At 54.8% G+C, this 12,432-nt stretch overlaps 1 pseudogene across 1 annotated transcript; it reads right to left on the bottom strand.

The window, feature by feature from the left end:
• Positions 1-1,491: 1,491 nt before the first annotated feature.
• On the bottom strand, positions 1,492-9,120 carry LOC309824178 (NUT family member 2G-like; annotated as a pseudogene). Its single transcript has 7 exons — positions 9,105-9,120; positions 6,461-7,175; positions 5,376-5,504; positions 4,158-4,357; positions 3,419-3,705; positions 2,898-3,012; positions 1,492-2,379 (listed from the first exon to the last, which is right to left on the bottom strand). The product of its transcript is annotated as an NUT family member 2G-like (transcript).
• Positions 9,121-12,432: the final 3,312 nt, after the last annotated feature.

Genomic DNA, 12,432 nt, shown 5'->3' with positions numbered 1-12,432 from the left:
TCTGCTGTCACAACCCCGCCTGGGTCCTGGGGAACGAATCAGAACTCAGAAGCAGGAGAAGAGGCTTTGGCCAGCAGGGAAGGGGGGTGAGGCCCAGGGCGGGTTCACAAAGGATCAGAGTATCTGAGTGCGTTAGGAGGAAGGGGCTTCAGAGGTGGGCCAGCACAGGCCATGACGGGGGCTAAGCAGGCTGCAAGGGGGGGCAGTTCGGGGAGACAGCCGGGGTCTGCGCTCTGCCCCTCATTGTTTGCTTGTCTCACCGTTATGAGCGGGTCATTTCCCCTGCTCTGATGATTCGAAGTCTCTGCCAGCACCCACAGGACGATGACTGAGGCCTCCACACTCCTCTGCAAGGATCCCAGCTCCCACCCAGATCTGGGGCCACAGACACCTCTCCCCAACCCCTGATGCCCCTGTGAGCAAGCTGTTCTTGTGAAATGCGGTCATAGTTTGTTATGAGGAACCGTTTTATATGGGAGTACAAATCAGTGTTGATGCCAATACACACACATGTCCAGCCATGGGTGGAAAGGGAAGGGACAGTAGTTCTGGGGTGTCTTTGCACACCCATAGGCCCCTGAGGCCAGTCTCCACAGCCACAGCCAGATGGGTCCTCCTCCCTCAGTTGAACGAGATGCTGCTGCACAGAAATCCCACAAGTTCCACAAAGGGGCCCAACTGTCATTACCCTTATACACACCTTTCACGGGTGCCCCATGAATTTCCCCGCACCCATTCCCCTTGTTGCATCCTCATTGGGATTAAGAGGTAGCTGCCTCCACCACTCTGCACATTGCAATAATCCCAGTGGGACTAGAGGATGCTCCCGCTACGACGAGGCAGACAATCCGGTCCCCATGGCCAAGACTTTTCCTCTCTGGTCAGGCCACCCACACAGGAAACCCTGGATGAGCGGGGGTCATCCAAGCGCCGTCGCCTGGCCACTTCAGGGAAGCAGAGAGAAGCTCCATAATGACAAGGGCTGTCTCCAGGCTCCATCCTAGAAACTGGTGAGTGTCCAGAGGGCTGAAAGGCACAAAAGCAGCTCTGCCTCCCCAGAAGGTTCAGGGATGCAGAAGATGGTACAGAGGCCCCAGAAGGCCTCTAGCCAAGCAGGCTTTAGAGAAGGGGATGATGAGGGGGTCCCTGGGGAAAGTGAGAGCTGTGCGTTCCCAGGGGCAGCCTGAGGAGTCCTTGTCTATGTGGAGGAAAGGTTCGGCCACCTGTAGATCCAGAGCACCTGTGACCTCCCTCATCCTTCCTTCCTCTCTGGATCACTCTCTGTGGAGCAGCGCAACACGAACAAGATGACAGTGGCCTGAAAGCATTTCCCACCAAGACGATCTTTATTCATAATTGATATACGTCACTCCAAAGGTCCTGCTCCCACCCACACCTGGCCACACCCACCTCCCCCACCTCCCTAACCCCCCACAATCCCATACCCCCTCCCCACCCTGGTGGTCCTGCCCTCCCTCCCTTCCCCCCACATCATCCAGGGTCAGCACTGGGATGACGAGAAGCCCCTAGGCTCCCCCGGGGGTCGCCCTGGGGCCTCGCCCTGGAGGGCCGGCCCAGCTGTTCCCTACTGCCTGCAGTGTTTCTTCTCCTCTTCCTAGTCTTCTCTGTGACACACGGGTCACGCTTTCTCTTTCTCGGCTGTGAGGGGCGAGCCGGCCCCAGAGCCAAGGCTGGCCTCCCAAACACCCCGAGGCCAGCCCCAGGGATGGGCAGCTTCTCAGCACTGGCTGGGCGTCCACACAGAGCCCGCTTCCTCGACTTGAGAGCGGCTGGTGAAGCTGGGCTGAGGCCTCTTCTCTGACGGGAGGGGGCGTGGGGAGCACTCCAGGCCGTCCAAACTCCAGGGGAGGCCAGGCCTGAGGCATGGGCAGGACTCTGGGACACCCAGCCAGGCAGCAGGCTCTGCAGAGAGCCGAACAGGAAGGCCAGGCTGGGGAGTTCCTCGTCGTCGTCACTGGAGCCGTCCCTGGGCCCTCGGGCCTCCCGAACAGGAGTGGCCTCTCTGAGAACAGACGCATCCCTGGGTCCCCGTAGAGGGGCAGCGCGCCTTTGACCCTGGGGAGGGGAGGGCGGTCCGGCCCGGAATGGAGAGACCTCCTGACGTCCTCGAGAGGGAACAAAGCCTTTGGGCCTGCACAGGCCAGCGTCTGTTTGGATGAGCCTATGAGGAGCCTCAGAATCGATCTCTGGTGGGCAGGCTTCATCACTGACCCCTGGATGGGGGTCTTGGTCATGCCTCTGGGCACCTTGGCCGGCGTCGGGCTCAGAAGGACTTGAGCGCATTCCAGGTACACCGTGACTCGGGGCTGCCCCCACACCCTCGTCCTCTTTCAAGGCCAGGAGTCGTTTCTGCACCAGCTGGTAGGAGGGAGGAGGACAGTGTTGGCTCCACACACACGCGTGAGAGGAGGAGCCCTGGGCAGTGGGACAATGGCCCTTGGGGGAAGGAGGGGACGGGGGACCCCAGGACTCGAAACCAAATACAGACACTGTGGCATTCCTGCCATCCTCCTGCACCTTATTCCCAGCTTTGTGCCCTTCCCTCCCCTCCGGCTCACCTCCTCTCCTTCCTTTCACCCTGCACTGCACCCACCCCAAAACGGGCCCTTCCCCATGCCAGGCCTCCCAGGAAAGGGAGGGATGGACAGCGCCAGGTGGCCCTCCACTTCTGGGGCCCTACCTCTCCCCTGTTCACTGGGGTCTCTCCGTGCCCTGGTCTTTCTGGGTGTCCCTTGTCTCCCGTGTTCTACCGGGGATCCCTCCCTCCTCTGGCTCCCCTGAGTCATCTGGGTTCCCCTGTCCCCTGGATCACCTGGGGTCCCCCTCCCGTGGGGTCCCCTGGCTCCCTGAGTGTTCCTCTCCCTCCCCTGGCTCACTTCTTCCGGCGTGAGCCCTGCCTCCTGCTCCAGCTCCTCCGCTAGGGCCAAGATCCAGCTGTGCATCTGGGGAAAGCAATTCTGCCAGGAATCGAGGGTGAATGACTGCCTCCACCTCGGACAGAAAGAAGAGGCTGTGAGCATCCTTGGCCAGGAGTGGCCTGTGAGACAAGAAGACCCGAAGGGAAAGTGAAAAGTAGAGATCCACCCCACTCTCCTCCACAAGGCGGGGATGCTCAGCACACACACACACACACACGCGCGCGCACACACACACGCACATACACAGTCACACACAAAAGAGCACATATACAGAGGCACATACACAGACACACAAAGGCATACACACTGACAGACACAAACACGTACACACATACATCTGCGTAAACCTCCCCTAACACCAGGCTCAGGAATAAGGAGCTGAGCTTAAGTCCCAACGGCCTGAGCAGAGCCCAGATCTTGGGTGCTGAGTGTCCCATGCCCTGGCATCTTGTAGACCCCAGGCTCCAGGCCTAGCCTACCTTGGTGACAAAGTCCTCCTGGGAACACAGCTTGTCAATGTAGCTCAAGAGGCCCGGGTCCGAGTAGGTGCCGTCCTCTTCCTGCTGCAGCTCATTTCCGTCCTCTCCACCTTCCGCATCTGACTCGCCTGTGGCTGAGTGGCCGGGCCCCACCAGCGCATCCATGATGTCCATATACTCCCTCACAGCCTCGGGGGGAATCTCCTTGGGTGCCTTGGGCTCCGGGGGCTGCTGGGACTTTGGGCGGGAGGGCTGGGCCCTGGGCCCGGACATCCTGGGAGCACAGGCTGAGGCAGAGCGGGAGGAAGGGAAGGAAGGTGAGGGACTCCCGGTCCACCTCCTGACCACTGAGCACACGTTGGTGAGGGCATTGTTTGGGCGACATTGATGTGGGTGTGGGGGGGTCAGGACCACCTGAAGCCTCATGCACTGTTGGAGAGGGGAGGTAAGGGGGGCATCTAAGAGAGTCACAAGTAAGGAAGTGGGGAACCTCCAATTTTCTAGGGGTCTCGCCATCAAGCCCACTTCCTAGGCAGACCTTGTGTGGGGTCCTTTGACAGGGAGGTGTGAGAGGAGTTACAAAACTGACCAAGTCAATACCCAGCAGTGACAGAGGGCAGCTGAGACCCCACGCCCCCACCCCCTGCCTCAGTGGCTGTTTTGGTTGAAAGACCAATGCCCCTGTCTTGAAGGAAAAGGATCCATGTGGGGACAGTGGCCAACCCTAGGCCTCTGTTACCTGTGCCTTCAACTCCAGTGGGAACCTGGGTGCCTGGCTGAAGGCCCACTTTCGGGGCTGGGGGCCCCCGAGGATCCAGCTTCGGTGGGGCTGGAGGAGGCAGGTCCTGCGCACACTGCATCCACTGCCACTTCTGAATCTGCATCTCATCCTCGGCCTCAAATTCCATGAACCGGGGGGTGACGGAGGCACAGGCCACCCTGAGAAAAAGGCCTGGGTTCTGGAGCCCAACAAAGGCAGCCAAGAATGAGGGATTGGGAGAGGATGTGCCTTGGGGCTGTCAAGGCCCTGTGAGGTGCTGTGCACAGCAGAGAGCTGCTCCTGGAACTGAGACAAGATCTGGGACCCTTCCTGCCTCACCAGCACTGGAGGACATTCAACAGCCTAGACCCAGGTCGCTGAATTGAACCAGGTCAACGGGACACATGGCTGACCCAGGGGGCACCCTCCTCATGCCCCCCGTCCCCATCCAGAACCACATGAAGGGCTGACAGCCAGAGGCTGGAACAGGCATGTGTTCCCCACAGGGGTCCTTGCCCGAATCCAGGACCCTGGGCTGGGACTGAGAGTCCTGGAACATAGACCTGGAGACAGGGCCCAGGAGAGGCTGGACGATGTGGGTGCTGAGCTCAGAGGAGAGGCCTTCCTTTCCTCTGAGAGGCGCTCGTTGGTTTGCTTTTCTTTCTTAAACCAAGGGGATTACCACGGAGCAAACAACGGAAGGGCCAGAGACCCTTGGGCTGACGACAGGTGGCTTCCCCAGCCTCTTCAGGGATGCCAGTGTACCCACTCAGGCCACTTTTCATGAGGAGAGGGGGTCCCAAATCTATGTCAGTGGCCGCCAGCCACCCACCACTAAGGAAGCAGCAGGCTGGCGGGTGGAGCTCTTTCCCCGGCTCAGCCCATATGGCCAGAGTTGGACCCCAACTGTACTCACAGCGTCACCCTGCCCCATCCTGAGACCTTCATGTCAAGGCAAGGGTAGCTCAAAATCAGGGGAGGGCAGAGCTCCTGGTGGAGGAAGGACAGAAGACCCAAACTGTCAAGGTGAGGGAGGGGTTTCTGGAGGACAGTAGGGCCTCTGGGCTGCGGGGCCCCTGTTCTGAGTGACAGCCCTTCTCCTTTGTCCTCTCTGATGAGCACTCCCACAGCCAGACCCTGCCCTCACCCACTCGCCTCACCCTCCATGCAGCCCCTGGGCCCAGGACGCTGACTCACTTTTCCGCTATCTTGTAGTAGATCATCCGGTCAACGTTGCTTATGCGCTGCCATTCCTGCACGGCCCTGCACAGTCCCCACTCCAGCGTCATGGTGGGCTTCAGGCGGGCCACGGATCGAAGCACTGGGCTGTAAGACCTTGGCGTCAGTCTCCGTGCCCAGCCCAGCCCCCACCTGCCTGACCCCACCCGCCAATGTGGACCACACATCACTCAATGCAGCATGACTGAGCAACAGGAGGGTGAGAGGCAGGTGTCTGGGAGGGCAAAGACAAGTGTTCCCGGCTACTGCTGTCACCGCCTCACACTCACTCGAGATGACCATCCACTCCCAGGCTACAGCTGGGACACTGTGCCTTGGGGAGCTCTTTTCCTCTTCAAGGCTGCCTTTTCATAAGAAAAATCACTATCATCAATGAGACGTGGCATGTGCCAGGCCATCTGCTAACACTTCATAGATTAGCCCAAGGAGTCTTCTGCACGGTCCTCTGAGTGAAGTGTGACTGTCCCCTTTTTACGAGGGACCGGAAGTTTAGGATGGAAATGCCTGCCAGGCTCACAGTTCTAGTGGGAGAGAGCCCACACCCTTAGGAGAGCTCTACCATCACCCTGTTCCTAGTGGAATTCTCCACAACAACGAAGTCGAGGCGTGCATTAAGCGCTCGCCTGGGCCCTGCACTCCTCCCCCTCCTCCGAAGTGACCTCCCCCGGCCATGTACACTCAAGTCCTGTATGAAAGGAGACGGCACCACAGGAGAGTGCGGCATCCACTCCTTGGCTCCTCACCTTACAGCACGAGCCTCTCTGACTGCAAGTCTGCAGTCCACATTACCATGAGACTCATGGAAGAGCAAGTTGGCTAGACTCTCAGGGTGGTGGGGTCAGTTGAGATAAGGCACATTTCAGTCATGATGTCATGGCCTGGCAGGCTCACCCATATGACCGACAATGTGCCTTCTCATAGCATGGACATCGCCCTCAGACCTTGCTTCCAGTATCCCTAGAAACCTAACCTGCGAGTCCATCCCCAGGTCCTCTTTATCTAAAAGCTCCGATAAGCTCACGACCCCCTGAGCGTTCACTCACATGAGAAAGCAGGAAAGAGCTTCTGCATCAGGACTCTGGGGAAGGTGTCTCCAGGCCAGTGGCTTGAGGCGCTGCCAACGTCGGAAGTTACTGTACACGCTCTGGGGGTTAGAGCAGTCACCCTGCGAGGCGTAGGGCTGGTTGGTGGCCAGGCTACACTCCCTGGAAGTGCCAAGTGGCCAAGGCCCAGAGTTCACTGGGCGAATGATGGGGACCAGCTGGGCAGCTGGTGGTGGAGCTTGAGGGGGAAAGCCTGGGGTCCAGCCTCCCTTGCCAGCCTGAGTAACTCCAACAGCTGGAGCAGTCACAATGGTCTCCATCGCAGGGGATGCTAAGAATACTGGTGGAGGACATGCAGTAGTCCCGCTGAGGGCCCCTGGAGCGCTCCAGGTGAGGGGGCCCTGAGTTACGATAAAGGTCTGAGTCTGGGGCGCCTCCACTGGCCTCCCTTGTGACCTGACTTGCACAGTGAGGTTGCAAGCCCCAGGGGCACTGGGTCCACAGCCACCATTAGCCACCAAAGGCATCGTGGGGAAAGCTGGCAGCAGCTGGCTGCTGCCAGGAGGGAATGCTGGGGTGATGGGAGGTGGCAGGTGCTGCCCCCAGGGTGGCCGGTGCTGGGCGCCAGGAATGGGTGGAGGATAGAGCACTGCCATGGAATCAGACAAGGAGGCACCAAGGTTCATGACGACATCCGTTCCCAGCACTGGAGATGCTGTTGAGGCAAAGGAAAGGAGTGAATGGAGGAGGAGAATGGGCAAGTGGGACAGAGGCTCTCTGCGGCATCAGAGAGTAAATCTCCACAGGTGAGAGACACTTGGACGAGGGAAAGTGCAGCGTGAAAATGTCTTCAAGTGCTTTTCATGCCCTGACCTCCAGTTGAGAATTATTGCACCAGTGACCCCGCGCCCATCCACCAAGGCCCCTGACCCCTGCCTGCCGAGAAGAAATTGCCTCAGCAAGCACTCACTTGGAGAGCCTCCCTAAGGCGCCCCCTGGCAGCTAAGCCTCACAGGCTGTCTCCCAAGACCTGGAACTGTGTGGACATCCGCTCTGTGAGAAATGCCCCTCAGCCGGCGTACTAGCAAGTAGGGACCTCCTGCAAGGTAAGTTCTAGGCACCCAAAGGCACTGTGTAAAATATTAGGGCCCCACCTCCTCCTCAGTCCTCCTTTTCCTCACGCTCAGTATAAATCCCCTCTTTCTTTTCCAGCCTCGCAAAACAAAACACAATGCTGGAAAATATCCCTCTAATGGAATCCTGATACAAACCCATAACACTGGCCCAGAATGCACCTGCATCTCAGAACAACCCACAGCAGGTACGTAACATGGGCCAGGTCCTGCCACCCCCTTCCCAGGGCCCAGAGTCACTGTCATCACTCAGGAGTTCTGTTCCTAGGAGGTGGGGGGGGGGTCTGAGAAGTAGGCACGTGTCCCTTAGACTCTGTCATTTCACAGCCAGTGATGGCTGCAGAGGATTAAACAAGGGCCAGGGAATTGTTATGTTACATTGGTCGTGGGAGTATAGACCGCCTGTGGTCCTTCCTCTTCCAGCTCCCAATAACGGAGAGACAATCTGAGAAGCAAGCATAAGCCAGGTGCCATGGTGACCAAGTTGTCTGAAACACATCCCTGTTCAGGAGAACAAGGTACACACCACAGTGCACCTAATTAACCAGAATAGGTGTCATAGGACGTTTAATAGTAACACAGAAGATCGTCTTCCTGATCCTGGGGTACACTCCTTTCCCCTTTAAATGAGGAAGCAGCCTTCATAGACATTCCACCCGAAACAACCCCACTCCACATCTGTTCCCTGTCCATGAAGGAGTGACATGAAATATGAACAAACTCTTCCTCTCAAGGCAGCCTGAGGGTCCACCATGAGATACTGGACAAGATGAAGTAGGTCTGAAGTACTGCGATTCCACAAAAGGAAGAACAATTCAGAGCAACTCAGGAACCTGAGCCCTCTCTTGGCTGAAGTTACACGGTTGCCCATCCCCTGTTGAATCCAAGGCAACAGTTACCTGAACTGAGAAGTGAGCTCTGGGCTGGGCGGAGTGGACGAGGTGTGGGCTGCGGCAGTTAGAGTAACCTCCTGCCTCGCTCTCAGAGAGGACACTTCACTGCAGGTGTGGCCACACACAGCCCCATTGAATAGTTTTCTCACCAAGACCATCTCTCCCCAGGGCCCCCTGAGATACAGTAGGCTCCTGTTCAAATCCCTTTGAAAGATATGGTGAGGCAAGCTTCAGGTACCTCAGGAACATAGTACAGGTCTAGGCTTTCCTCATGACCCTCCCTGTGTCACCACCAGGACATCACACACATCCTTACACACACGTTTCAGAGTGGCTTGTCTCCGCTCTAGAAAGGATCAACCTGTCTGCTGCCATCCTTTCTCCATAGCCAGGGCAATTCCTCTTGATCTACCTCCAATGACCCCTCCTCCCCAGTGCAGTCTCAGGTTTCTTCGGGCTCCCCAGTCTCCCCAGGTGAAATGTCCTTGTGTGTCCAGTGCTCTCTTCTCCCTCTACTTCAGTCCAACTATGTGCCCACAGTGAAGTGTCACATGTGAACCCGAAGGATGTGAGAGATGGCAGGGTCTCTGAAAACACACCCCCAACCTATAGGCTTACCTCCTTCTGAAGCCATCCTGCAGGCTTGGGCACGGACTACTGCTGCCTGGTAGCCTCAATGAGAAAAGTCACGACCAGGACCCAGAGAGCGACCTGCTTCAGCAGTTGCTCAGGATCCAAGTAAAGGAGAGCCACGTTTAAATTTAAACAGTAGAATGTGGGCTGAAACGTTCTGCAGTGGGGGAGGGGCAGAGGGCACGTGGGTCGCGGTGGGGTGCGGTGGGGGGACATTCCACGAGGGCTCTGGGAGGTAGGCAAGAACCGGAAGTTCCTTCCATCTCCCACAGTGGCAACACAATTGGCGTGTGCCTCTTTAGGCAGTTGATAAACTTTTTTGATTCATGGCACCGATGTTGGACATGACAGTCCCTTCCTTTCACGTCTTTATCCATCAACCTAGTTTTGTGTCCCTCAACACACTCTGCTTCCTACCTGGCTCTTGACTTACTTCAACAGAGACTAGACTTTCTGAACAAAATACACAAGTGTTAGTCTGATAAACATAAATAATGGCCACGTGGAACTGAGTATTTGAAATTAGGATTGTCTCAGCAGATGCAGTGTCTTTGACTGCTGTATGTACATCACTCTTAACGAAGTGGTCCTTGTGCTCCAACCAACATCCAGCAGGACCAGCCTTACTAATGACGCTTTGTGCTGGAAAGCCCCCGTCCAGCAAAAAACTGTCATGCAGTCCCCATGTCCAAGACCAGAATTCACTAAATGTCTTTCTCATAGTATTCCATGGTTGTTAAAGATTTAGTCTTTTACCTTTTAAATGATTTTAGTATAATATTTTAAGCGAGTAACACCTTCTCATGGTTCAAAATTAAATTGTGCAAAACGGAATATGCAGTGGCGAGTCCTCCTCCCACCTCTTTCCCCTGTCAACCCAATCCTCTTTCCCGGAGGAAACCAGTGTTATCTCTTTCATTAAAATCTTCCCAGAGATACATCATGCAACTAAAAACGAAGGCAATCTATTTTTATAGAAGAGCGGAATTCTGCAAGATATTATAAAAAAGGAGGGAGGGAAAGTAAAATTGTTCCCATACTACCTGCTGTGTTGAAATTGGCCCAGATGGTCAACTCTTTCTCAAAATTATTAATAAAAAAACCCAAAACCGTACAAAGGACACACCTGTTTATCAAGATTTATTGAACAACCTCCATGTATTAAATACACTGAGAGAAAATATTCTAGAAGAGTAAATGCGTTGGAAAAACTCTAGGAACGGAGTCAGGAGACAGTATCTTAAGAGTGTTTCCCAGGTCTGAAATTCTTTCCTAGAATTGTTCTTGAACAGAAACTTCAGGCTTGCTAGGAAAAAGGACCTATTGTTTTTTGAAAGGCATAAACAAGAACCAAGGAACTGCAGTCCAAAGGGCATGAAAGCACTTGCCCCAATTTGAGGCTACTGTGCTTACAGTGGAGCTCTCCAGAACTCTTTGTAGCTAAGTGCATGGGTTTCACGTGTGCAATATAAAAATCACGAGTGCACATCTCACAAGAGCTGGTTTGAAGAGACCGTCACGAAAGTTCCCGGCGAGGAGCGTCGCCAGTCAAGTTCCGCAGCGTTGCCCGACCCTCCATTTCTCTCCTCTGCTGCAGAGATCGCCTGGAGCAGATGCTCGCGCGCCCCGCGCCTGTACGCCTGCGCACGCCCACTGGGCGCGGGGCTCTCGGGCACGCGGACCGCCGTCCTCCAACGGCTCCCAGCGTCTGTTGGGGCAGTTTGCTCCGTAAGACAGGAGCGCATGCGCGAGCGCGGACGGTGGGGCCCCAACGGCCGTCCGGCGCGGGAGCGGGCTGTCATGGCGGCCTCTCGAGTCAATTATAGGGATCCTGAGGTAAGCGGTACGGGGACTTTTCACCCCTCAGGTGTCACCGCTCTGCGCTCTTGTTCACCCTGTGGGTTATTTGTGCCCTTGTCCGTGTAAGGAGACTCGCCACAATGTGGATTCACGCCCCCATAGCGCTCGATTCCCTTGAGGTGTTTACCCCAGGGTTATTGGCACCGCTGGGGAGCCGGCTGCATGAAGGATTCAGTGACTGCGGGGCCTACAGTGGTGGGTAAATCGTGTGTGCGAGCTATTAAACAGCTGCCGTTCTAGTCTGCGCGTTGTGAAGAGTACAAAAGCTAGAGGGAAGTTCTTGCGAGTTGAAAACCCTCATCTGCTTCCAGAGGTGTAGCTCAGGTGATTGGAAAATGAGTGAAGATCGAGGGAACACACTCATAGTTTCACTAGTGTCTTCCTTCTTATCATAAAAACATCAATCAACACTTATGTTCAAACTGCATTCTTTTGTCAGTGATGGGAGCAGCTTTGCTGAATGTGCTCATAAACACGTATTGTAGTCTGATGTCAAATCATGATTGATTTGCAAGCATAGATGGGGTCTGTACATATTTACTTGGTTGGTGGGAATCTGATATGTAGTCAAATGTGCGGGTTGGTTTTGTCTGTGGATATTTGTCTTTGAAGGGAGGTCATGCCTGTGTTTTTGTGAGAGTGTGTAAGAGTGAGTGCTGTATTTGGAGGGTGTTGAGATGTGACGCAGGCATACTCAAGGAGTTGGTGGTTAGGTGTTTGTAATTTGGTGTTTGGGGAGTATGTTTACATGTGTTCTTTTCTCCCATGAATTTGAGGATTTGTGTGTGTCTAACGGTGCGTTTGGAAGGATTATCTGCCTATGCATAAGGGCAATGTCAGGAAAAGTAGTGGTGTATATTACTTTGGGTATCCAGTCTGTTTATTTTGTATATTTGGGGAATGTAGGCTGATCATTTGTGTATTCAGGGCATGTTGTATGGTTATGGGGTGTTTGTGTGTGTGCATTTTCAGGAGCTGTCTATGTATATTTGGATGTGTAGAGGGCAAGTCGGTGACTATTTTATGGGACTGGTGGATGTTGTATATGTAGGTATGTTGTGTTTGTATGATTCTGTATTCTGCAAGATGGCAGAGTTAATTGTGTGTGAGAGGTTGGGAATGTGGGGTTATGTATACGCCAGTAGTGTGGTACTGTATGTGTATTTGGAAGAAAGGGCGTACAGGGTGATATTATCGCCTATTTGTAGTGTACTGGGTAATTGTGGTGCTATTTGGGACTTGTGGAGAGTTGTGTGTTAAATGAGTTTGTGTGTGTATTCAAGGGGCATGGCCACTTGGAGGAATATTTGCTGAGGCTGTGCACTTGTAATTTTCAGTAGGAGCCTCTTAGGCTTATGTATTTTGGGAAGTGAGTATATATGTATCTGATAGAGAGGTGGGGTTCTATGTTTCTACAGGGAAGATGGACAATTGCATTTATATGTATTAGAAA

The sequence above is a fragment of the Grampus griseus genome (genome assembly GCF_964374135.1).
Source record: "Grampus griseus genome assembly, chromosome: 6".
NCBI lineage: Eukaryota > Metazoa > Chordata > Mammalia > Artiodactyla > Delphinidae > Grampus > Grampus griseus.
This window is presented reverse-complemented; position numbering and strand designations above follow the sequence as displayed.